Genomic DNA, 26804 nt, shown 5'->3' with positions numbered 1-26804 from the left:
CCATTGTTTTGGTGCTAAAGAAGGACGAGGCTTGGTGCATGTGTGTGGATTTTCGTGCATTGAATAAGATTGGTAAAGAATCATTATCCACTCCCAAGAATTGATGACTTTCTTGGTAATTGAGGTATGAAAATTGTTTCACTAAGTTAGACTTACGAAGTGGTTATCATCAAGTTAGAATGGCTGAAGAGGTCATTTGGAAAATGCCATTTAAAACTAAACAAGGATTGTTTGAGTGGCTTGTTATGCCTTTTGGTCTTACAAATGCTCCAGCTACTTTCATGAGAGTTATGAATGATGTATTCAGACCATTTATAGATGATTTTGTCATTGTTTACTTAGATGATATTATCATATTCAACAAATCTAGAGATGAACTTGTCATGCATGTGAACAAAGTACTTGATGTGTTGAGAAAAGAACAGTTATTTTTAGAGATGTCAAAGTGTGAATTTGGAAAGACTTATTTAGTGTATTTGGGACACATTGTTGGAGGACATGAGCTGAAGATAGACCCTATAAGGTTGAGGTCATTGTGAATTAACCCAAGCCCAATACAGTTACAGAGGTAAGAATCTTTCTAGGGGGAAATGTAATATTGGAGAAAATTTATTGCTAATTTTTCTTCCATTGTAGCTCCACTACATGCATTGAATAGTGTCAATAAAGTCTTCCATTGGGGATATGTACAACAAAAATCATTTGATTCTTTAAAACAAAAGATCAGTTCAGCACCGGTATTGGCTCTTTTGAATCTTAGACAGTCATTTGAGATTCAATGGATGCTAGTGATTACACCATGGGAGCAGTTCTCATGCAGCATGTAAGCCCATTTCATTTCATTCTGAAATTTTTAATGGTGTTGTGACTACTATCCCACTTATGACAAAGAAATTTATGCATTGGTACAAAGTGTTAAAAAATGGAAACACTACTTGATGGGGAAGGAGACCATTATCCATATTGACCATCAACCATTGCAGTACTTATAGTCACAGTCAAAGTTGCAGCAATCATGACACTTCAGATGGATGGGTTTTCTACAATAGTTTCATTTGGTTATCAAGTACAAAAAGGGAATCTACAATAAGGTAGTTGATATGCTTTCTAGGCCTATTGTAAATTCATCTATTATACTCAAGCACAATTATGTTTTACATGAAAGTTACATTGAGAAATATGCATATGATAATGAATTTCAAGATGTGTATGCAAGCTTGAGGCAAGGAAACCAAATTGAAGAGTTAGATTACCATGTACATAACAATTTGTTGTATCACTTGGGCAAGTTATGTATTCCACACAGGGAGAATGAAACATTATCATATAAGGGAGGACACACTTCATTGATTGCAGGACATTTTGGTGTAGGCAAGACAATAGTGAATCTCCAAAGGTATTGTTATTGGCCACACATGTTTGATAATGTTATCTTGTTTCATTATAGGATGTTCTTTTTGTGCAATAAGTAAGCTAGCAATAGGAAACTAGGATTTTACACTCACTTACGGTACCTTCACGTCCATGGGAGAGTATCTCAATGGATTTTGTAGGAGGTCTTCCATTGTCAGGAAAGGTCGTATTTACTTTATGTAGTTGTATACAAGTTTAACAAGATGTGTATTCTAATGCCATGTAAAAATAAAATTACAGACAAACAAAAAGCTCATCTTTTCTTTCAAAATATTTGGGTTCATTTTGGTCTTCCTACTTCCATTGTAAGTGATCAAGATTCTCAATTTGTTGGGAATTTTTGGTCAAATTTATGGGTCATGATGGGCACTAAGTTGAACAAGAGTAAAACCTTTCATATGCAACATATGGAAAAAACCGAGGTGGTCAACAAGACAATAATTCATCTTCTTAGAGGATATTTTAGCAACCATCCCAAGTTGTGGGATTGAACAGTTGCATTACATACATACAACAGGGAAAAGCATTTCTTCCATAAACACATCGCCATTCGAGGCATGTTTTGGGTACTTGCCAAGATCACCATTGACTTCATATTTTGAGAAAGATGTCACTATTGATTGTCATAGAGACATCGATAAGGCAAGGAAGTATTTGCGCCCAAATTCAGTTGATACATCACACAGTGCAAGACCAGTTTGAAAGAGTCAAAGCAGCTACAAGGCATGAAAAACACCCCGTCAATCCTAAATTTCAAGTTGGAGATGAATTTTGGTTATATATTAGAAAGAGAGACTTTAAGGGGAAGGTGACAATTCATTTAAAATTTTGGAAAAGATTGGTAAACAAGCATTTAAGCTAGATTTTCCTCCTTATATGTAAATATACTCTGTTGTTAATGTTGAGAATTTGAGATTGTTTGAGCCTCTTTGATTGACGATCAAGGGGAGCATGTTTAGTTTCCATGAATAGAAGATTTCTCACCATAATATCTTAATGTACTATAGCAAGATCTCATACTTGACAGAAGAACCAGAACTTCAAAGAGAGGGAATGTCGAATACCTTCGAATGAGACTCAAGGGACAAAATCCTTCTAAGGCCAAATGGATGCAAATTGAGAAGGTAAGGGAGTTGTACCCTCACCTGCTGAGCAATTGATCGTATCTTTTGGGGTTTCAAAGGCTTCCAGTGGGGAGAATGATTAGGTTATCAATATTTAGCTCAAAAATCAAAGTGCTCATAATTGCTCAAACCTAAAAGACCGTGTCTATCTCGAAGGTACAATCCCAACGCAACTCGTTTCACTCAAATAGAGCTAGTATTAGAAATATATCAAGTTCAATATGCTTTTCCAAATAGAAAAATTTGAAAAAGAAAGTACAGTCATTGCACAGTCAGCGGTTTGTACTACTAGCATGCCAAGTGAATGTGTAGGTCAAAGGTTTGGTCAACGACCAGTGGGGTCATGCCAAGTGGTGCATTTCGTTTTTGTCTACAGTTTGATGAGTTGGATTGATTTCATTGGACAGGGGAGGACTAATTAGAAGGAGACATGTGGCAAGCTCGAAGGTTACCATGTCTCCCTCCCCCAATGGATTATAGGCATCAACGCGCAGTGACAAAATTGTATTGGCAGGTTGACGAAGTCGACCCACGACCTCACCTGCACAAGCTAGAGTCTTACCTCTATGCCACGCTGATGTTTCTTACCTTACAATGATCATAGTTTGTAAATAAAGTGTTAAACCGTGGCAGTTGGGGGAGGAGAGGGTCAGCCCCCTCCTCATGTGACCACCACCACAAAACTGAAGGCTAGCGGTTAGCACTAACCACACAATTTATGTGCTAACTGCAAATTAACATTAGTTAATACATGTTTATCCATTAATTGAAGCACAGTTAACTTGGTTGATCTTTTGGTGGGTCCGATAAATTCGGCCTTTCTCCAAATTTGGTAAAATTAACTGGAGCTTCTCCAGTTTTGGTGGAGTTTTCCTAGGGAAAATTGAAGAGGCCATAACTTTTGCAATTTTTGACCAATTTGGGCTTAAAAAGGGTCATTCTTGTATGCTTTTGATGTTCTGAGCACATTGAAGCATGTTTCAGGAGCAGTAGAGCATTGTAAACATCACTTTTTTCCATTTTGAGCTAGTACAGAGGCCTAAGCCATGGAAGTTGCACCAAAGAGATGTAGCCTAGGAGGGGTGAAATCCTTCATCAAAACACTATGTTAAGTGTTCATTTTGATGGTTTGCTGTATATTTGTTTGTTTTTGAACACTTTATTTACATGTTATTTTTCTCATGAATTTGACATAAAACTTGACAAATTTACATGTTACATTCATAAATACCATAAAGGAAACTTATGCACATAAAGCAAATGACGGGCAATTGTTTTTAATTCTGAAGTTGAAATTAGCACAACAAAACTAACATTCAACAATAGATCATCCATGAGGAAATTTACCTCACATTTACTTATGTAATTTCTGTTAGAAGTATATGCATTAAGTCTAATAGATTGCAGTAGGGGATATATTCCCTACATCTCTAAATGCTTCTTTCAAATCTATTTGCAATTGTTGATCATGTGTTTCAAAATTGTGATATTTAAACTATCTCATGTAGACAAAATCTTTTGTGTTTCCATTGCATCTTCTTGACTTGCAATTTAGGCTTTATGCCCAAATGAGTTACAAGTGAAACAATATCATAACAATTTTATACCTAGGAACAAATCTTGATGGACTGTATACAACTTCTTTGATCTTGAAGGTTTCATATCTGATGAGTGACTTGATTAAGTATTTTGTGGGTCCTTGTCCTTATTTTGTGGATCTGAAACCTTGTGATTATATCAAATGCTTGTCTTAATTAGAGGAGAGCGTTGTTCATTAGTAAATAGTGATTCAAATTCGTTTACCAATTTATTTATTTTATCATGATCTTCCCTTAGAGTCACAATTTATATTTATAACTTTTCGCACTGCCTTTCCTTTTTTGATTTAGTTTTTTGCTAAGTATTTTGTTCTTCTATTGATTGTTTCTAAATTAGACTTTAACAAGCTCATTTCTTTGATAATACTACTTTATTTTGTTTCTGGTTCCTTTTTTCATTCCTGAGTCTATCAATTTCTTTTAATGCTTTCATTAAATCATCTTCTTCACAACTATCTGATTCACTAGTTGATTGATCTTCAAGAGCCATAAGTATTTTGTAACTAGTGTTAGAATCTAAATCTGAATCTTCATCATATGTTCTTTGACTATCTTTATTAGAATAAAAACTTTTCTTGGCAGAAAACTTCTTTTTGACATTTTTCTTGTAAACATCCTTTCCCTTTTCTTTCTTACCATGATTTTATTTATATGGAAATTTGGATGCATAGTGACCTACTCTTCCACAAGAAAAAAATTTAAAGGGAAGTTTACCTTTGAATTTACTAGTTCCCACTTACAACTTCTTCACAAAATTCACTTCTTCCTCATTTGAAATATAGCTTGTATCTTTAGGTTCTTCCTTTATTTTCTTTTGTCTGTGGCTTTGAGTGAAACTTCTCTAATTTTTTGTGTATCCCATTTTGTTATCATTTTGTAAGAATTCAAGATCCCATGAAGTTGTTCTACAGTAAGAGTTTTCAAATCCTGCATTTCTTCAATGGTAGATACTTTGGCATCAAACTTTGGGGTTAGTGATCTCAAAATATTTTCAATAATAGAAAAGTTCTCTATCTTGTCAATGAGACCTGTCATTGTGTTAACAATATCGTCTACTTTAAGGTAAAGTATTGCAATACTTTCATCATCATGCATTTTAAAAGACTCATACTTAATTCTAGATGATTGGAGTTTGAATTTGGAATTTTTTACCTTAGTGTCACCTTAATAACTCTAGACAATATTATCCCATATTTCCTTTGCGGTGTTCAGCTACATGACTTTAATGAACTCAGATTTTTCTAATCCTCCCAAGATAGCATTTACTGCCTTTGCATTATTCTCATACTACTTCTTTCCTACTTCATATGTAGGAATAAAGGTTGGATATTGATGTCCTCCTTCAATATCTCTCCATACATCAACTCTGAGTCACTGCAAACATGATCTCATATTGACCTTCCAAAACATAATGTTAGTTTAATTAAACAAAGGGGGCTTTGTACAAAATACTCCTTGCATCCTGCACTTCCTGCTACATCTCCCTTTAGATGTACTTTGATACTAATTGTTAGGAAAAAATAATGGGGGGGGGGGGGGGCTAAATCATTGTTTTTATTTCAATTAGGCTCAAATTTTTAATTATAAAAATTATATGGTATTGTTATTCAGACGACTTGCATGTGTATGTGACTTAAGTGAATCAAAACTGCATATGTGCAGATTACTAAATTTTCACAATTTCCATGAGATTTTTAACTTTAGCTAGTGCATCGTTATTTCATTAGCCATTCCTTATTCATTAACCATGAGTAGTAAGATAAAATAAACCATCACACACAATCAACACATTAGGACACTGGGATTTTAGGTGGAAACCCAATGTGGGAGAAAACCATAGTTGTTGTCATCTCACCTTATTTTCTTATTATAAATAAATATTCATTACATTTTGTACTAGCACAGGCTCTACCAACACCTAGTATCTTACCTGGACAAGGATACAATCTCCACTCATTCTCCACCCCCATAGGAAGGGAGCTAAAGCCCCTGATCAAGTTTATCGACTCCTACTAGAAGGAAGTATGACTCCCTTGCTAAAGGATCCAAACCTCAACACCTTTATGGACCATGATTCATAATATTTCATACTAGATCCACCTAACTCAAACCATTAAAACATGTAGGCCACCTTTCATCAAATTTTCAAACTCTACCCACACTCGAAAATAAGCTCAACGAAAAAATACCAATAACCACTTCGAAAAAAAAAAACTTAATGCTAATCAAATCTCTTTGCAATCAATCACTGATCATACCAAGATACCAATAAACCAGTCATTGATCAAGAAAAAATTGATCATCAACCAATCAATGATTAACTAAAATAATAGCCACACTATTTGATATGAGACAACCTTGAATGTCATCAGCAAATAACACAAAACCAATCTACTATCATTACAAACCCTGATCAAATTCACCTCAAAATATATGTGTGACTTTTCTGAAAGGTAGCCATGTATATACATGCTTCCTATACATAAAACCTACATATAGATCTCAAATTATTGAATACCAAAACTAAATTACTCAAATCACTAAATCATTGAACCTTTGAACCAACCAATGAATCACATAATTCCAATACAAAACCACTACAACTAAATCATACCAATGTATAACCAATCACTAATATACTAATATACCAAGCCACAAACAAATCAATCCAATGAATAAGATCAATGTCAATAAAAATCATCAATCAACCATATTTATCAAGACATCCTTGACAATTAACAACAAATAATACAGAACTAATCAACTATCATCACTAAGCAACACTTCAAACCGTAATCATCGGAATGTATATGCGATTGTCAAAAATGGGATCCACGTATATATGTGACATTTATGCAGAATTCCCACGTACATATCTTAGACTACTAAATACCAAAGCCAAACCATTTTGTCTGTTCAAAGAAAATCTACCATCATCATAAACATTACTTAGTACCAAGAACAATAGTCGACAACCCAGATCAAACAAAAATAGAACACGTCCGCAAGTATACACAATTATTATAAGGAATATCCACATATGTACGCAATACTTAGAAGTAAAACCTGCGTATAGATCTTAAATCACTAAATGAAATCATTGTTGCAAACACAACCCTTTTCAAATACAAATATTTGTGCACAGACTGTAAAAAATTACAAATCTCAACAAACATATTCAGATCATAACTCTACTATAATCATATATCCTGAATTGTTAGTTAATTAAACATAAATAGATCAATAAAGCATATTCATAAAAATTTAGATCTTTCGAGTCTAAACCTTCTCCTTGCTCCCTCGTGCACACATGTTTCAGATCATATCACACATGAATAATACATTACATTTCACACTCAACTCATTGATCTCCTTCTCCTTATATATCTATTAGTCTTTCCAATACCATATGAAAATCCTTGGTTAGTGTTTTCGATAATTGTTGATGGGATCAAATACACGTTTTTTTCACAATATTGTGGGAGATTACCATGGTAAGAGCTCATGGTTTTCTAATTTCCATGGGTAGCATAACATACACAACTTTTTTTCACATAACCTGTGTATATATCGACTATTCTTCACAGGGGTCATGTATACTTTTCAAACTTCACATTTTCATGGTTTCTCAAGTGAAACCTTTAACAAGACTACAAATGCACTTTGTCATTTTTGCAATACTAGTACCAATATTCTTGTCATCTGCATTAGTTTCATAATCATCATATTATAAATAGTTTCACATCAAGGACATATTTGACATGCAAGTTTCCATCAAGGACAACATAATAGCCATAGTGCCAATGACTTGGTGATATCGAGACTTTTAAGTCTAGCTTCTTGAAGTATTTTGTTTTCCACAACTAATCTAGTAGATCATCTATTTTGGGAAGGGGGTACATATTCTTCATCGTATTTTTTTTCAAATCGTTATGATATATACACATTAACCATGTCCCATCCTTCTTTGGCACAATGATGATGGGTGACTCACATGTTGATGTACTTGGTTGGATGACACCCTATTCCAATAGTTGTTGTATTATTTCTTCACCTCACTTGCTTCTTTAATATATTGCCTATACAACCCATTGTTTCGAAATGGGGTTTCCATAGTATCTAGATCTCATGCTCCACTTCCTTCTTGGATGCTAACCCTTTAGGCTCTTAGAACACATCCATGTATGCTTGTAGCTACTCTTCTAGTTATTATTTCTATTTCTTAGTAGACCTCTCCAGGGATTCATTTACTCTCACTGACTCTTCTATAGACTCACTTTCTCTTAAAATTAGTAAAACTTACTTTCCAGAACTAAAAAATTTCTTTGTTTGGTTCTCACTTACCAGAAAAATCTTTAAATTTTGTTATGTACGTTGATGGTGTATGATTTTCCATCCTAGATGATTCAGTATTAGTTAGTTTTTTGCATGAAGATTGCATTTTACTTGTACATTTAGGGACTTCCAAACACCACCCCGCATACATGAAGGGGAACTACATCTATTTGTACTTCATCAATAAAATTAGCATTGATAGAAAATCTAGTTTTGCACTATTTTGTTACCTTTATCTCTGCATCCTTATTTACCCATATGTTGGAGCAGTGTTTTGGAGTACAAGTTTTGGGAACTGTGTAGATGAGCATCATGCAAGAGGGTATCGTGTAAAATGGTCAACTGAAGGATAATGTGTGAAAATATGAAGAATAAGGAAAGTCATTGGGATATTTTTGTATGTAATAATTCATATCAATTCTTACCAACCCATAGTAATGTTTACCTGCCTGTACTAAAAAGGGGTTTTTGGTCAACTTGGTATAATGTGTAAAACTATAAATAGATAAATCCCAAGAGGTAAAAGACACCTTTGACCATTATTTAGACATATGTTTTGATGCATAGTATTACATTGTAATGAGAATTGATTTAGGCCGATGAGATGTGATGGAAGTGATTGTAATGGAAAAGTCGTAGTATGAACAGAAATATCTATTTTTGTCTTATCTTGTGGATTATGTGATGAATTGTCTATTTTTTGTGTTACTTTTATTTTAAATATATGAATGATGGGTTAACCATGTAGAATAAAGGTATACCTCATTTTGTTTTCTAAATAGTAATAAGTGATAATATGTTGAATACAGTAATGTGAGAATAAGGTCTCCATCTCCTTCATCACTGCAAAATTATTTAGGTTCCTATAGTTCCTCATAAATCCTTCAAGTGAAACTTCGCCTACTTGCAGGTGTTGCTGAAAATACTAGCGTTTGAAGGGGTTTTTTCATATAATTCACGTTAAACATGAGCCTACCCCCTATGCACCAACAAATGGTCTTTTTGTGGTGATGGGATCTATGCCTGAAGGGGGTATGGAGACCTACTGAGGAAGAGATATAACAGTGGATGGATACAAAAGAGCATGAGTTTGTTATAGTATGTATTTACAATTTTTTACAAAATATTTTTTACTAAGTTTCTGAATGTTTTTACCAAGTGGTTATAGAGCTTTAAAGAATAACACGTAACTTGGAACGCTATTGTACTATGCCAGTGGACTCCAAAATTAATCTAGAGGCTAAAATCTATAAGTAAAAGGATTCACACAATTTCTTTTCATTTAAATAATGTGTCAAAATGCTATGTTGTTGAGTTTTCTATAGAGGGTGCTTCGTCATATTATGAAAATGAAAGGGAATTGTTTGAGGAAGCGCAGGAAAGATATCTAAGATCATTTCCCATCTGAATAAAAATGTTATTGTGTGACAAAGGAGTTATTCCATTTGAATGTAATGCAATTCCTTCATGATATTTATGTGTAACAAGTGAAATAAGGATGTGGTAAAATAGAATGCTTCATTGATGAATCTTGAAATTTTTAAAAAGATAAGGTTTGAGCTCTTTGAAAAAATAAGTACCCTTCACCCTCATACATGAACAGAGCCTTTAAAGGTGTGCTCCAAACTCATCAATATAGATATATTAAGGGATCATAAATTCACATTCATTATGACTATTATTACTAAATATTCATTAAGATGCAAAGGTTTCATGTTATTTCTTCTAAATCTAACAACTGTAAAGTATGTGTAATAAAATATTTTATTTATGTACAACAATTTAAATGCATTATGTTTCAATAGCAAAATGTATCTAAAAAATAAAATAAAAATTATGTAGAAAAATTAAAAACTTATCAATGGCATACTTTATAACTTGAGGCTTCCTTCTTTTCCAGAACAAAAACATTGAAATCAAACTCATAAAAGAGTAAGTTATGTGAACTAACCTTATTGGGTAGCGTATCCCCCCATAGCAGGTTCTTGGGGCTTGAAGCCCAAATTTTGGTCAAGTGTAATGTAAAGGCCCTGCGAAATGCTGGCACAGAGCGCAAGAGTCTAGGGTTGTCCGCCCTAAGATAATGTAATTTAATGAAAAGTGTGTCGGCCTACCCATGGTCTGCGGACCATGGGACTATATAAATAGAGCGAGACTCTAAGTGTAAAGGCAGTCTTAGTTTTTGACAAGTAACAGATAGATGTGAAGGCATGGTTAGAAGTTAGAAGTAGATCTGAAGGTATTGGGTCATAGTGATAGGTAGAGGCTCTGTAGCTAAGTGCGCAGAGGCCTAGTAGAGTCCACAGCTGAGTGCTTCTGAAATATTGAGTGTCTATGCTTCTATTTTATTTATGCATCTCTTTACAGTTTTATGATTGCGCACACTTGTTATGAATGTTGAATGATTAATGAGAATATTTGGCCCACACAATTAAGTTAAGATCTATAATAATAGCACAGTAAGGATAAAGGATCAAGATAGCACCTCTTCGTGCTCTTTACGGAGCTGCGTGGAAGCATTTGCACAAGCTGCGAAGGACAGACAGTTGCGCGAAGCCGCGCAAGCACGTAGGTTCGGTTCATGAACTTCCTATATTTCATGAAGACATCCCTAGGGTGTGGAAACCTGATTCCATCACCCTCCCATACTACCTCGGGTGAGACCTCATTCCGTGCACAACGGACTGTTATCGAAAGGGCCGACAGTTTTGGGAGTTGTTTGGCTAAATCACTTCTGAACCTGGGTCAGGCCCCAACAAACCAACAAATGGTTCTGTTTCCAGGAACAAGATCTTCCTAAGGGATGTCTGATGTCATGCAATTGGAACCAAACAAAGAAGGAAATTGAAGAGTGGTTGGACAAGAAGATTCATGAGTTCGTGACATAGGAAAACAGAACTTTGCAAGTATCCGAGAAAAAGTGGCTGGATCACTACATATATACGACAATCTATGAGAATTCTTCACGTCCTTTCCTTCTGAACTGTCTGAGTGGATAGCGAAGCTAGCCGACAGCCAAGGAAGGTGTAAACTCGACCAACTGATAGTGTGGACTCTAGAAATAGTGCGTAGACTAGAGGCATTAGCAGATAAGTTTGCGCGAGCTATGGACCATTGGCTTGACCAGATAATAGGGGGATTTATCACTGAGTTTGCAATAGACATGACCATGAGCTACAATGAAGCAGAAAAATGTTTTCTCAAGGGACCTCGAGGTAAGTACATTAAATATTTGAATAACTAGATTAAGATGTTGTTATGTGAAAAGCGAGTTATGCGAATACATTAATGTTTGGAATGACGCGGACTGGAAAGATCTACAAAGGTAGCGAGGAATTAGGAAATAGTCCCTTAATTTCAGCTTCATGAGAGAGCGAGTAAGAGCTCACTCAGGTCTCTCCGAGAAGCGTGGTCAATTTGATAAGGCAGCGCATTCTGCAGTTACCACCTTCATTGAGATCGTGATGCTTCCAGGAAAGACCCCTTGGGATCTGGATCAACAACTGAAGAGTACGATCTGTGAGGCTAATATGACGCTCATGGATGCACATCATCGCGCATGGTTTGTGGCATCTCTAACACCACACCTGAGGATGACGTTGTCGCAATAGAAACTTTCTACCCAGGCTGAAGCGTTGGAAATGGCGATGAGGTTGCATGAGACACCAATATAGGATCCGGGGCTAGGAGTTCAACAAATCCACGAGCAACTACAGAATCTCTACCTAGAAATGCAGAGCTTGAAGCAAGATAGGGCACTGCAGCCAAAGGCATGCGAGGAAGTGTGGTGCATAAAATGCAAAGGCCAAGGCCATGACAAAGACCACTGTCCAATATTCGTGAACTACTTGGCAGGAGGGGGGCCAATGTCGTTGAGACCAGAGGCACAAGCAGGGCCAAGTGTGACACCCATGTTATGGTGCGTGATCTGTCAGATAGGAGGAAAACACATGATGGATAATTGTCATTTGTTGTAGAAGTATACACAGACTCCCCAGTAGTTGTTTTGTAATTTCTACAGGTTAGTAGGACACGACGAGCGTACTTGTCGCAACTATGAGTTAATGATGGATCGAACCCTAGCATATCAGATGCAGACAGAAACGTGAGCACTCGACCCAACGGTGAGGATGGCGCATGTTGGATTTCATGGGTGAGATCGAGGACGAGGAGGAATGGGACCAGGAAGGGGCCACAGACAGTTAATTTGCTACAGTTGTGAAGGACCAGGGCACTACGCCCGCGATTGTACCAACCCAAAGAGAATATCCTGTTCATACTGTGCTCAGTTTGATCATGCAATGATAGATTGTCCTACGTTGATCACCCAGTTGCGCGAGAAAGGGGTACTCTAGCCTCCTCTGACCCAAAATATCCAAATGATGATGTTTGAATTGCGTGAAGAAGACCCAAATGTGAACATGATGCTCAGAAGCAGTGCGACCATAGGGGAGGATAAGGGGAAGCAACCCAAGGAAGATGCATGGGTTCGCAAGGCTCCTGCAGAGGAACCTGAGTTTGACCTAGAACATGCAAAGGAGACGTTCATGGAAGCCAAGAAGAGCTTCACAGAGGCCTCTACTTTAGGTATTAAGGATCAACCAGAGCCAGGGATTGATCCTTCTATGCTTACTACCTTTTTGGAGACATGCATGAAACTGCTGCATGACAATAAGGCAGTTAAGAGACTACAGGAGTTGATCACTAGCTGTGCAGGATCAGGGGAACGACACGTAGTCCAAAAATTGCGGAAGCATACATTCTGCACTGGGAGGGAACAGAGATTGACAACACAGATTGGCGAATATGAAATGGATTAGGTAATCCTAGACCTGGGTTCGGATGCGAATGTGTTACCAAAGAAGACATGGGAATGCATGGGCACGCCCATGTTACAGTGGTCCCCTGTTCAATTACGAATGGTGAACCAACAGAAGATTTTTCCCATGGGGAGGTTGCAAGGGGTAACAGTTGATATCAAAGGCGCGAGCACACAGAAAAACTTTGAAGTAATAGAGATTATCGATGACAACAATCCTTATCCCACGTTGCTAGGAATAGAGTGGGCCACTAATATGAATGGAGTCATCAACTTGAAGAAGTAGAAGATGATATTCGAGAAAAATTCCCTATGCGTAGTAGTTCTGCTAGATCCATCAGAATGAGCATGCTACACTGAACCTGTGCGCGATGATGAAAGTGACAATGAGCTGGATTGTATTTACCAGATAATGATGTGAGACTAGGATTGGGTGAACCCGATTACAGATGGGATAATCTCGTGGGAGCGTGACAACTCATGTACTTCAGATTTAGACGAATAAGTAGAATGCTGGCAGAACCAGTTGCACGAAGTGACAATGCTGAATTACAACATGATGATTAGATCAATGTGCTACATGACGACAGAGGTAAGTGAACTGCCAACATATGATGGGGTGACATCACTGGATGAATTACTCGACAAATTTGAAAGCGCAGTACTAGAACAACAGCAGTACGGTGTGCTGGAATGGCCACTATGTGCAACACCCTCACGATGGTGGAGTACACATCAGGAGACCATTGTAAACTGGCGCAAATGTAGAAATCGGATGAACTTGCAGTTTGGAAGCCCCCAGGATCGAACGAGAGTAGGGTAGCCAGGGCAAAGTAGCTTGCGCGACCCCCTGTGTCGATGGGTGTAGACATGTGCCATGTAGCGCACACAAGCACACCCCAGACTAAGGACCGAAAATCAGAACCAGACACGGTAGTAGGAAAAGCGACGCACACCACAAATATTCCATGTAGGAGTAGTCAAAAAGCTATGTAGAGTCATGAACAGAGTTCACCAGGCGAGACGAACTGATTAGGACCTGTGCGTACCAGCAGTTCAATGGGCCTATAGGGCCATAAGCAAAAACTGAAATGAAAAAATGACCCCAACACTGACGAGAAGAGACGAAACCATAAGAGCGGAGAAGAATCCCTGTACAACAACTCCCATAGTTGGGACAGTACGTGAGGACCCGCGTAAAGGAATTATGTGGTTACAGGAAGCAATTTGGCGAGGGAACTTGAAACTTCGTGAACTCAAGGAACATTGGGTATGGCTGAGAAAGAAAAGCGTGAGGTTGGACGAAGAAATCAACAAACTAGAAACTGAAGTCGCGCAAGCATGCTGTGTCGAGAAACTAAGCACGATGGGACAAGGAATAGCCAGCCATACTACTATAGTAGAAGAGTTTATGACCCTACTATAATGGCTGCGACTACACCTTACTAGACAAAGTAACCAAGGAAGTGCACCGCATAAGGAGGAATGCGAGGCCCTGACTAGCGCGAGGGTAACTAAGGAAGGTGAATTGAAGCCTCGCACTAGTGGTGCGACCACCTGAATAACCATAGGAAGCAAATTCTCAGTGCTCCAAGTAGTTGAAAGAGAGCACGGGACTACAAAAGAGTTTGTAGGAGAGCTACATGAGACGAAGGTTGTGCGTAGGATCGGGATGACACAAGGGTTGCGGTCGTGCATAGGGGCTGTGCTACTGTATGGGTAGGCTGGGAGGTGACCGTTGGTGTCACTGTTCATGACAAGAGGTCCAATTTAAGGCAAAAAGGAGCGGGCGACTGGAAATTAAGACACGAATTAAGAACGAGATTTGGGACGATCTACCACCAAGAAGGCATTAATGATGTAGAAGTGGGGGGAAGGGTTGAATTCAAATTCAAAGGACGCTATAAAACCCCTACGGCTAGCTCCAAGGAAACATTTTGTTGTTTGAGAATTGAGCAAGTACAGAGCAGTGAGCGTTGCGTATTTTACCATCCTCAAGTGTAGACACAATGATAGCTTCTAGAACAAGAGTGTGATTCACCAAAGTTACCACAGAGCCCAATATGGCCCATGAGGAGCTTGGAGAAGCAGTAGCTACACCTGAAGTTCCAAAATCACCACACACACCATAGCCACAGAAATATAAGCAAACAATGGGGCCAGTCTGGGTATCCCCAAGAAACCCAGAGTTTGGAAAATTGTCAATGGCAGAGAAGGGCAAAACCATGACCATTGAAACAGTGGAGGAGGAAGAAGAATTGCAGGCCGTGATTGCGCAAATTGAGGTGCAAGACGATGAGGTTGAGGATGTCTCCCAAAAGCATTCCGTGACAAAGTTACCTCCCTACATCCCCCCGTGGAAGTGGAAAGCCAAGGTACCAAAGGATTTGAAGGCCACAAAGAGCGCGCTCCAAACCCCGCTCCTCCCCGATGATATAAGGTTTGAAATTCCGCCGTTGGGACGAATACCTACTATGAAGTTCGAAGATTAGGACCTCGTGGATAGCGAGAAGTTCCCATAATTGGCCACAGAGAAGTTAATAAAGCAGAAATGGTTGCACAATGTGGAGAAGGCTAGGTTACTCCATCTGTGATGGATATCCCACTACCACCATGCACCCATCACCATTTTTGTCATCCACTAGTTGTTGTGCCTAGTGGATGACAGGTATCTCTAGCTAGAGGAGCTTATTCCCATCACGGCTGATCTGATTCACTGAATTTCTCGAGTACCCGTCAAAGGAAATGACCCCGTGGCCATAGCAGGAAAAAGCAGTAACTTGGTCCTCGCAGAAGCTATGAAGGCCAAGTATGAACTAGAAAAGAGAAAGCAGGGGTATGCAATAGCAAGTATTAAAGAACAAGGGGTGCACGTAGCCACCCAGCTGCTGGCCAGCAAGCTAATGAGAAAATGTCGCACCAACGAAGTACCAACGTTTGCGTTGGCAGAGCAATGTGTAGAGGGGATCTAGTTCAACCGAGTGAAGTTCCTCTATGATGAGTTCTTGACAAATTGCAGGGAGGCCCAGGAGCAGGGTAAGACCTTCCACTATGTGTGTTTGCTCTTATCCATCCTATTGGTTGCAGGGGAGCTACCGGCAAACAACCAGTTCCCCACTACTGAGGGTGACCTACCCAAATCCACGAGGTACACCTCACTCTGGGCTACAAAAGCCATGAAAAGGATTCACAAGATAAAGGTGTTCTGGGTGTTTGTAGAGGCAAGCATCTGAACATGGATCAATCACACACTGCACTTATCCCCTACAGTTCATAACAGCCTGAAAAGCATGGCAGAATTCAAGGCGGATATGCATAACCTGTATATTCGGGCATGCAAGGATCTAGCATGAAAATGGGTGAAGCTTCCATTCATTGCAACAGATGATGCGATCTTTGATGTGATGGAGTCATGGCCTTTGGAGTGGCACACCCTGAACTTGGCAGAAATAGAGAAGATCACAACTCAGCAATGAAAGAAGGACACCAAGCTATGCCTCGTGCAGCTGGCTGAGAGGAAGCACTAAGAATAAGAAGCAGAAACACAACAGAAGGTGGCTGATGTAGCAGTAGCAACCCATACGACAGAGACCACAACTACGCCAACCAAAGAGGCCAAGGAAGGCTAGGAGATGTCCTCGGGGCAGTAGACTGGGGAAGTGGATAGGGAGGAGGACCATGTGGACCCCAGTACAACATCAACACAACTCAAGTGGCTGTGTGACTTGGAGAAAACCGTCCCCAGAAAGAAAGGGAAAGTCACAAAGACGTCTGACAACCCGATCACGCTCACAGAAGGTGATCTATTGGATATCAGCAAAACGATTCGGGAAGTTGTGGAGGGAGTGCTCCAGGGATTGCGGATGGAGCAGAACACTATGTTAGGGGAACTCAGCACACGACTACACGTTTTATAGGTATAGTAACCGCAAATAGGCACAATGGCCGAGTATGTCGTAGCAAGAACTGTTGAGGCCAAACAACCATTGCGCGCCCATATGGGTAATGTTAGGGCCTAAATCTACCTCAGGCTGAGAAAGGTAGGATCTAGGGTAACATCAAACCACGCTTAACCTGGTAGCTAGCCCTACCAAGTCGAGAGATGGCTCTCTCCTTGTCAATATCAAAAAATATGGCCAATGAAAGCTTTGAGATGATTGATGTAATAACTAATTTTAGGCTAGGTATGTGTACAAAGGTGTCTGGTTGAATTTGATGACATTTTGTTGGCTCAAATGTGAAAGGCAGATTTGGGTCTAAGGAATGAGGCTCAGTTTTGCAGAGATCTCTATGGGGCAAGGTAGGCAGGTGATTTGGTACTTCAAATTGAGTGAGATGGGGAACTTTTAGACAGGTGAGAAGTTGAAAAGGGCATGAAAAACTTAGGGATCCTTTTCAAATAGTTGAAAACATAGATAACTAAACAAACCCTAGGTAGAGCACTACACTTTCAATGTATTCTACCTTTTATCCTTGTTTGATTTAGTTAATATGAAGCAAAGAGAGATAATGGCATACATAAATCACATGTAAACTTACAATTACAGAAGAAAACACAATACCAAAGCAAGATGCCACATGAATCCCATCAAGTGCTGCAAACCCTAGTCTATTCCTTAGCCAAAACTGCTGAAATGAATATACAATGAAGCTCCAAGATTTCCCAAAAGTCCAACTATGCTAATGGCTGAAAAATTACAATATATAGGAAACCAACAACTCATCCTAGCCTCTAGGGGTCGAGCTCATAATATTAGGAGCTTTTCCAACAAAATCTAAACTGAGAACTAAAAAGTAGACAGTGGAACAGCTTGCCTCTAAAAACTACGAAACTGATCCATTCAGATGCAAATTACCTTTTGATGGATGAATCTACCTCTATGAGTGAAAATTTAGCATAATTACATCAAAATCCATCATGTCACATTAAATTACATCTTGATTTTGACAATTAGAAGGAAAAAAGTCAAACTATGAAAAAACTAGGTGAAAAATAGAGTTTTTGACCAAAAATGAGCAAAATTCCTCCAATGCACCGCGTTGATTTCCCTATGCATAGTGCCTTTTTGTAGCTAATTTTGGCGGCCTTCCCGGTGTCCAAATTTTCCCCAAGTTAGATTGTTGGAAATATCTGGTTGTCTACTTTCTAGCACAGATAGAATTTTTGAATTTGGCCTCCATTTACCGCTCCATAACTGAGTTCTCCCAATAGTGCTTCCTGTGTGTCAAAAAAGGGGCAGAAAGGTCATTTTTGAGGTGTTTTTGACCTTTTTGGAAGCTCAAAACTTGTCAAAATTTCTAGGCCATTTGTGAGCATGCATATTTTTGCATTTCAAATCCAAAAATGCTAAGTTTTCCTCAAAAGGAGGTCCCCATCAAAAGCAAGCACCAGGTGGCGTGGTGCATCGGGCAGAAAAGCTTGTTTTTTAAGGAAAAAATTCCAAAATTGCAAAAAGTTTCCCAAATTTTTTGAAATTTGGGCTGAGTTTCCTCCATTATGTGTTGTGTTGGGCCAAAGAATCCTTAGCCAATATCTAAAGTCTATCTTGCTCTTTTCACCTTCATGATGACTTCTTCAATTTGGCTTTCAAATTTGTCATTCTTGCTTTGCAAACCATATTTCTTGACAAGTAGTGGTATGCCATATGTTTCTCAACATATTTTTCTCATTGTTGGCCTTCTCTAGCATCCTTTCTAGGTGCAAGTTTGTTCTCTCAAGCCAAGATTCACAATCAGCTTGAATTTCTTGCTCAAGTGTGGTCAATTTGGTTTTCCTCTTCTTGGCAGCTTGTCGTTTTGCCTTCATGTTTCGGAGCTCCAAGATGATTTGTTGATCTTCTAGTTTCTTTTTCCTCTACTCCAAATAGTTAATTATCCACTTGTCTCTTTCCAGATTGAGAGACAAATGATAAATGTCATCTTGCTGCTCCCGAATGACTTGTTTCAGTTTTGAGCTTTGTGAGCCCAAATCTGTGTCATCATCGTGAATGAGGATGAAATCTACCTCTTGACCTTCTGATGGTCCCTCATCATGCAAGGGCTTCTTACCCTTGTCCTTTACCTACTCTACTGATGGAGAAAACGAGACCCCTTCCACCCCGGGTGGAGATAGTACTCGTTTTACTGCTGCTACAACTCGGCAAGTGAAGTGGGCTCCTCCCGGTTATGTTTTTCACTTTTGCGAGGCCTCCTTGGTGCATGAATTTCTCTAGAAGAATCACTGACTATCTCCTCATTTCTGTCATAAGAAGGATCAGACTCCATATTTGCTAATGTGTGAGTTTTCTTGATGAGTATGAAGAGATTTATGGTGATTTTAGTTTTCTGCTACCAAGGATGAGAATGTATGAGGGACTGTGAAGGGAGAGTGTATGAGGGGTTTTGGGAATTTTATTGACAACTTTTTTGGGAAATAGGGGGTTTAGGGAATATTATGTAGGCTTAGGGACAACAATTAGGGTTTAAGAATTTGTAACTAGGGTTTGGGATAGTGGGAGTTAGGGATATGGGTTTGGTGAATTTTAGGAATATGGGAATTAGGGAATGAGTGGATGAAACTAGAAAATAAATAAAGAATTCAAAGAGTGAGGGAGTGATGGAGTGGACTTGGGAGCAAAAACACAAATGCAAACCCTAGGCAATTGTTTTTGAGCAAAAATTGTAAGGAGGTAGGGTTTGAGTTTTATCTCATTAAATCACCATAAACACCAAGAGAAATTCATTCATTGGTCATGGAAGGATGTTGAGCCATTTGAGAGTCTTTGGAGGAATATTTGAATGGATTTCAGGCTTTTTATCCCAATGCACTGGCCATCTCAATGTGTTGCGCCAGTTCATTTTTTACACTGCAGCGGGTTGCCCAATGCGCCACGCCATCTCAATGCGTAGCACCTTTTTGCAAACAGGTTTTGAAGGCCTTCCCAGTGTCCAAATTTGGTGCAGGATAGCTCCTCGGAAACCTTATTGAGTTTAATTTTCAACCCAACTTGAATTTTTGAATTTGGAGTTCATTTTCCTTGTCAAAAATCAAATCTCCCAAGACCGGTCAAAATGTGCAAAATGAGGCTGCCTCAAGGCAGAGTGCTGTTGCAGTCAACGTTTGAAGGTCTTTCTCAACCCCAAATTGAGCACATGAAAGCTCATTGGAAAGATATTTGTGTCTAGTTATCATTTGACTCATCAAGAAAGTCATTTGGCCAACCACGCTAGGAGAAATCTTGATTTTACCAAGGTAACTTCAGAGGTGCATCAATTCTCCTGAGGCAACTATATTTTTGACGTTTCTCTAAAACCATGAAACCTGTGTAAAAAGTGAAGTTTTTTTTTCTTCAATGGCCTATTTTGGACAAAAACCTCTCTTATTTTTCCCAAATTCATCTTTTCTTTCTCAGAAACATCATTGGAGTAAAACCTATCCCGATGTGTGGAACAGGGGATTTGTCGAAATGAAGCGAAATGAAGGGGATAAGGGGCTTCTAAATTTTTGAGAAAATTTTGGGAAGTAGGGAGGGATGTTAGGAAGCAAGAGAAAGTGGAATTTCAGAGATTGGGTGAGGGGAAGGGGTCCAAAAGGTCAAAACGCAGGCTCGGCCTAGAAAATTGTCAAATTGTAGCAAGAAACTAGGGTTTGTGCGAAAATGAGGAATTTGAGGGATATCAGTGATGGGAAGTGTTTAATAAGATACATTAAGGATATGGGAAGGTGTATGAACATCAGGATATAAGTTTTGCTGATGATTCGACCATCCAAGAGAAATTACCTTCAAAACCCTAGGAGAGAGAAATGAACCTTACCTAGGCACAACTGAAGCATGAACAAGGTGTAAAATGACCCATTGGAACCTGACATGATGATGACAACCCTCTAAATCATGGTATACTCAGTTGAATGGTGACATGGACCGACATTTGGACAACTTTGAAAGGAGTAAAAGAAAACCCTAGACCTAATGCCTAGTGACCAAATTTTACTTGAAGACTCATTGAAATGACAAAATTTGACGTTGAAACCTTATAATCACTTTGTAAGAGCATGTTTTATCACTAGAGGAAGTTTGTAAAGACTGACACTAACATTGGCTCCAATGGGATGGTAGTTCCTTGGAGGTGCGAAGAATGGCAGATCTTTGGGAGAGTAGATGAGTGCCTTATCCATTGGGCAATGGAGTCAAAAACTCAAGCTAAAATGCATGACTGAAAACTAACAACTTGATGACACAAACTGACTCTCACTCAACTAAAAACTAACTCGATACTTAAACACAACCGACAAACTGGAAATGATGCTCAAAGTATAGCTTATTTGTCAAAACCTACTCTAACAGTTTCATTCATCACCTGATCAAGTGAAATGAAACAACCAATGCAACCAAGTAAGTATTCCAACTGTTGTTTGAATTCTCCACAAGTGATTGCTTATGAACAACAATAGAGAACTACTGAAAGGCCACTCCCATGACAACTTGTGAACAGATTCGTTGAATACTATGGATTCTCTATCTGCCTCCAAAAACACTACATAAGGATCTTGAAGTTCATGCACACTGGGACTTAGCTCATCCAATGTATTACTTTTCTTATCCTCATACCATGAATGCAAACTTTGATCTGAGCTTTGTGACGAGACTCCTACTGAAAATGACAAAGAGACCGATTACAGGATCAAGTTTGTATCAGTACACATTTCAAGCTCACATATAGTCAATGGAGAAGGACTTTGACTGTAGACATCATCCAAAACATCCGCTATTGGATCATGAAAAACATGAAAGGACTATTGCAACCCATTTTCTATTAGCTCCGATGAGATTGCATGATTTCCTACAGGCTGCTCATTTGAAGAGATACTATGCAATTTACCCTTCAAAAATTGAAATGATTCAAAACAAAATGGTACGGAATCATCTTGCATCATTTGATCATATGGTCCAGCTTCCAAGTCTTTATCTGCAACTTGACAATCAATGGGATTCGGGGGCTGCAACACTGGATATGAAAAGTCTTGAACAAGGTTTTCATTGCTCTCAAGATGGTCCAGATCAAGACTTGTCGACAATTGATTTTTGATTGCATGGAAGTTGTCTCTGATAAACTGAAATGAAGCAAAACAAAAAGGCAAATATCCTTCACTTACTTCAAAATTTGTGGCACTTTCCTCGTCATTTCCATAGCTGATATGTGATGGGTGAACATTGTATTTGAGCTGCTCAAAGTGAACTTCTTCCTCCCAAAAACTGGCTGCTGATTTGTTTGCAAGACTAGCTTATGTTTGGATAACATAATCATCATCATAATGATCAAACTGAGGCAAATCATCAGTATAAAACACAACATCAAGCATACATGTCATATCAACAGATCTCTCTTCTCCAAGATGATCTATAAAACAATCATTATTAGATATATGACAACTAGGATAAGAAACAAAATGTTTTGGAGCAGCCATTTGTTATTCTTCAATCAGCGACCCATGGGCTTGAACATTATACTCATTCCTTGTGGCGATCCTTTACATCATCTCTTCCACTGCACTTACCAAAATGTCCAACTTTACCTCTAGAGATGTCGATTCCTCTGGATCTATGCTTTTCATCTCTTCTTCCTTCAACTTTGCCCTTCGGATCAACAAATGAGCCTCTACATCTACTGCATTGTTCTGCATCTCTTCAAGTGTTGCAAGATTCCTTTCTCTAAGCTAAAACTCCATTTCTAGATCAAAGGCACCCAAGTAGTGCAAGAGAGTGGATCCAAGAGGAGGTCTTATATTAACCGTCATCGAAAAATAAACTTGGTTAAATCTGGCAGAAAATTGTTGTACTGTCTCTCCTGGAAATATTTTCAGCTGATTATACTCTTCTATAATCAAGAAAGGGTTTTGTCTTACCACCCACCTGTCGAGGAAAACTTTAACGAACTACTGGAAATCTGAGATGCTATCGTCATGCCGCGTTTTGAACCAACTCTTGACTTTGCCTTGCAAAGAAAGAGCAAAAAGCCTAATTCTGACATCCTCTTCATTAACTTCAAAAAGGTCAAGAAAAGACTCAAAATTCAACACATGTCTCTCAGCAGTGATGTTGTCGTGTTCACCATCAAATCTTGGTAGATATAGGTCATGATTTTTAGGGAAAGCATGGGATATAGGAGGTAAAATCAGAGGCTTGTATCGATCTAGAATTTTGCAAGGTATAGGGGTATGTACAGAAAGTATAGAATCAGTCGTGGTCTCTTTAGGCTCATCATTTTGAAGACGATCATCACAAGATTTAGGAAAAGGGTCATGATCAAGCTCAAAGGCATGTAAATCTTTGGTATTCACAATCTTCAAAGGGAAGGAATCAAATTCAGGCTGAGGATCTTTCCTCAAATACAATATACTTTGCAAAGCCTTCTTGACATTCTCGGGAAAAGAGAAGAAATAATTTATGACAAAGAACAAAAAGTCTTGGATGAAATTCCAACTTGAATACCTGATCATTCCATATTGTCCTTTCATGTTTCTTCTAGTCAGGTTCATCCTTTAGTGGAGTCCTTAGATGTGATCTTGAAACTGATTTAGAGTTGCTAGGTGAATGATTTCAGCCTTGCGGTGTCTGATTGTTGTCCACCATCAACAATCAAATCTGAACTTGATTACATTTTACTGAGGAAACCAGATGTTCAGTTCATAAACTAGACCGGAGATTGACTAAAGCAGCATGCATCTACTTTCGCTAATGCAAATCAAGAGCATTTCGAAGGCTACCTAGTTAACTTCAGGCTCTGTCTATAGTTTATAAAGCAAACAGCAAACTTTTATTCCCTAGTATGGTCGCCACTATGTTAGGGCCTAAATCTACCTCAGGTTGAGAAAGGTAGGATTTAGGGTAACATCAAACCATGCTTAACCTTGTAGCTATCCCTACCAGGTTGGGAGAGGGCTCTCTCCTTATCAATCTTAGAAAATATGGCCAATGAAAGCTTTGAGATGACTGATGTAATAACTTATTTTAGGATAGGTATGTGTACAGAGGTGTTTGGTTGAATTTGATGACATTTTGTTGGCTCAAATGTGAAAGGCGGATTTGGGTCTGGGGAATGAGGCTCAGTTTTGCAGAGATCTCCATGGGGCTAGGTAGGCAGGTGATTTGGTACTTCAAATTGAGTGAGCTGGAGAGCTTTTAGATAGGTGAGAAGTTGAAAAGGGCATGAAAAACTCAGGGATCCTTTTCAAACAGTTGAAAACATAGATAACTAAACAAACCCTAGGTAGAGCACTACACTTTCAATGTATTCTACCTTTTATCCTTGTTTGATTTAGTTAAGATGAAGCAAAGAGAGATAATGGCATACATAAATCACATGTAAACTTACAATTAAAGAAGAAAACAAAATACCAAAGAAATATGCCACATGAATCCCAAAAAATGTTGTAAACCCTGGTCTATTCCTTAGCCAAAACTGCTGAAATGAATATACAATGAAGCTCCAAGCTTTCCCAAAAGTCCAACTATGCTAATGACTGAAAAATTACAAGATATAGGAAACCAAAAACTCATCCTAGCCTCTAGGGGTCGAGCTCATAAGATTAGGAGCTTTTCCAACAAAATCTAAACAGAGAACTAAAAGGTAGGCAGTGGAACAGCTTGCCTCTAAAAACTAGAAAACTGATTCAGTCAGTTGCAAACTACCTTTTGATGGATGAATCTACCTCTATGAGTGAAAATTTAGAATAATTACATCAAAATCCATCATGTCACATTAAATTACATCTTGATTTTGATAATTAGAAGGAAAAAAGTCAAACTGTGAAAAAACTAGGCGAAAAACAGAGTTTTTGACCAAAAATGAGCAAAATTCCTCCAGTGTGTCGCGCTGATTTCCTTATGCGTAGCGCCTTTTTGCAGCAGATTTTTGAGGCCTTCCCGGTGTCCAAATTTGATCCAAGTTGGCGTTTTGGAAAGGTCTACCTATCTACTTTTAAGCACAGATGGAATTTTTGAATTTTGCCCGAATTTGCCCTTTCAAAACCGAGTTCTCCCAACACTGCTTCCTATGTGTCAAAAAAAGGGCAGAAAGGTCATTTTTGAGGTGTTTTTGACCTTTTTGGAAGCTCAAAACCTGTCAAAATTTCTTGGCCATTTGTGAGCATGCATATTTTTCCATGAAAATTCCAAAAATGCTGAGTTTTCCTCAAAAGGAGGTCCCCATAAAAAACGAGCGCCAGGTGGTGTGGTGCATCGGGTAGAAAAGCCTGTTTTTTAAGGCAAAAATTCCAAATTGGTCTTAGTGTCCTCCATTAAATGCTGGGTTGGGCCAAGGAAGCCGCAACCAAGATCTAAAGTCTATCTTGCTATTTTCGCCTCCGTGATGACTTCTTCAACTTGGCTTTCAAATTCCTGATTCTTTCTTTGCACACCATATTTCTTGACAAGTAGTGGTATGCCATGTTTCTCAACATATTTTTCTCATTGTTGGCCTTCTCTAGCATCCTTTCTAGGTGCAGGTTTGTTCTCTCAAGCCAAGATTCACGATCAGCTTGAATTTATTGCTCAAGTGTGGTCAATTTGGTTTTCCTCTTCTTGGAAGCTTACCATTTTGCCTTCATGTTTTAGAGCTCCATGATGATTTGCTGATCTTCTAGTTGTTTGTTCCTCTACTCCAAATAGTTAATTATCCACTTGGATCTTTCTACATTGAGAGACAAATGATGAATGTCATCTTGCTGTTCCTGAATGACTTCTTTGAGTTTTGAGCTTTGTGAGCCCAAATCTGTGTCATAATCATGAATGAGGATGAAATCTACCTCTTGACCTCCTGACCATCCCTCATCATGCAAGGGCTTCTTACCCTTTCCCTGTACCTTCTCTACTGATGGCGAAAACGAGACCCCTTCCACCCCGGGTGGAGATAGTACTCGTTTTGCTGCTGCTGCAACTCGGCAAGTAAAGTGGGCTCCTCCTGGTTATGTTTTCCACTTTTGCGAGGCCTCCTTGGTGCATGAATTTCTCTAGAAGAATCACTGACTGTCTCCTCATCTCAGTCATAGGAAGGATCAGACTCCATATTTTCCAATGTGTGAGTTTTCTTGAAGAGCATGACGAGATTTATGGTGATTTTAGTTTTCTGCTACCATGGATGAGAATGTATGAGGGACTGTGAAGGAAGAGTGTCTGAGGGATTTTGGGAATGTTATTGACAATTTTTTTGGGAAATAGTGGGTTTAGGGAATAGTATGTAGCCTTAGGGACAACAATTAGGGTTTAGGAATTTGTAACTATGGTTTGGGATAGTGGGAGTTAGGGATGTGGGAGTTAGGGATATGGGTTTAGTGAATTTTAGGAAGATGGGAATTGGGGAATGAGTGGATGAAATTGGAAAATAAATGAAGGAGTCAAAGAGTGAGGGATTCATGGAGTGGGCTTGGTAGCAAAAACACAAATGCAAACCCTAGGCAATTGTTTTTGAGCAAAAATTGCAAGGAGGTAGGGTTTGAGTTTTATCTCATTAAACCACCATAAGCACCAAGAGAAATTC

This window comes from Pinus tabuliformis, chromosome J (assembly GCF_031772625.1).
Source record: "Pinus tabuliformis cultivar Carrire ecotype Pingquan chromosome J, CPIR1, whole genome shotgun sequence".
Taxonomy (NCBI): Eukaryota; Viridiplantae; Streptophyta; class Pinopsida; order Pinales; family Pinaceae; genus Pinus; species Pinus tabuliformis.
Note: the sequence above shows the minus strand (reverse complement) of the source record.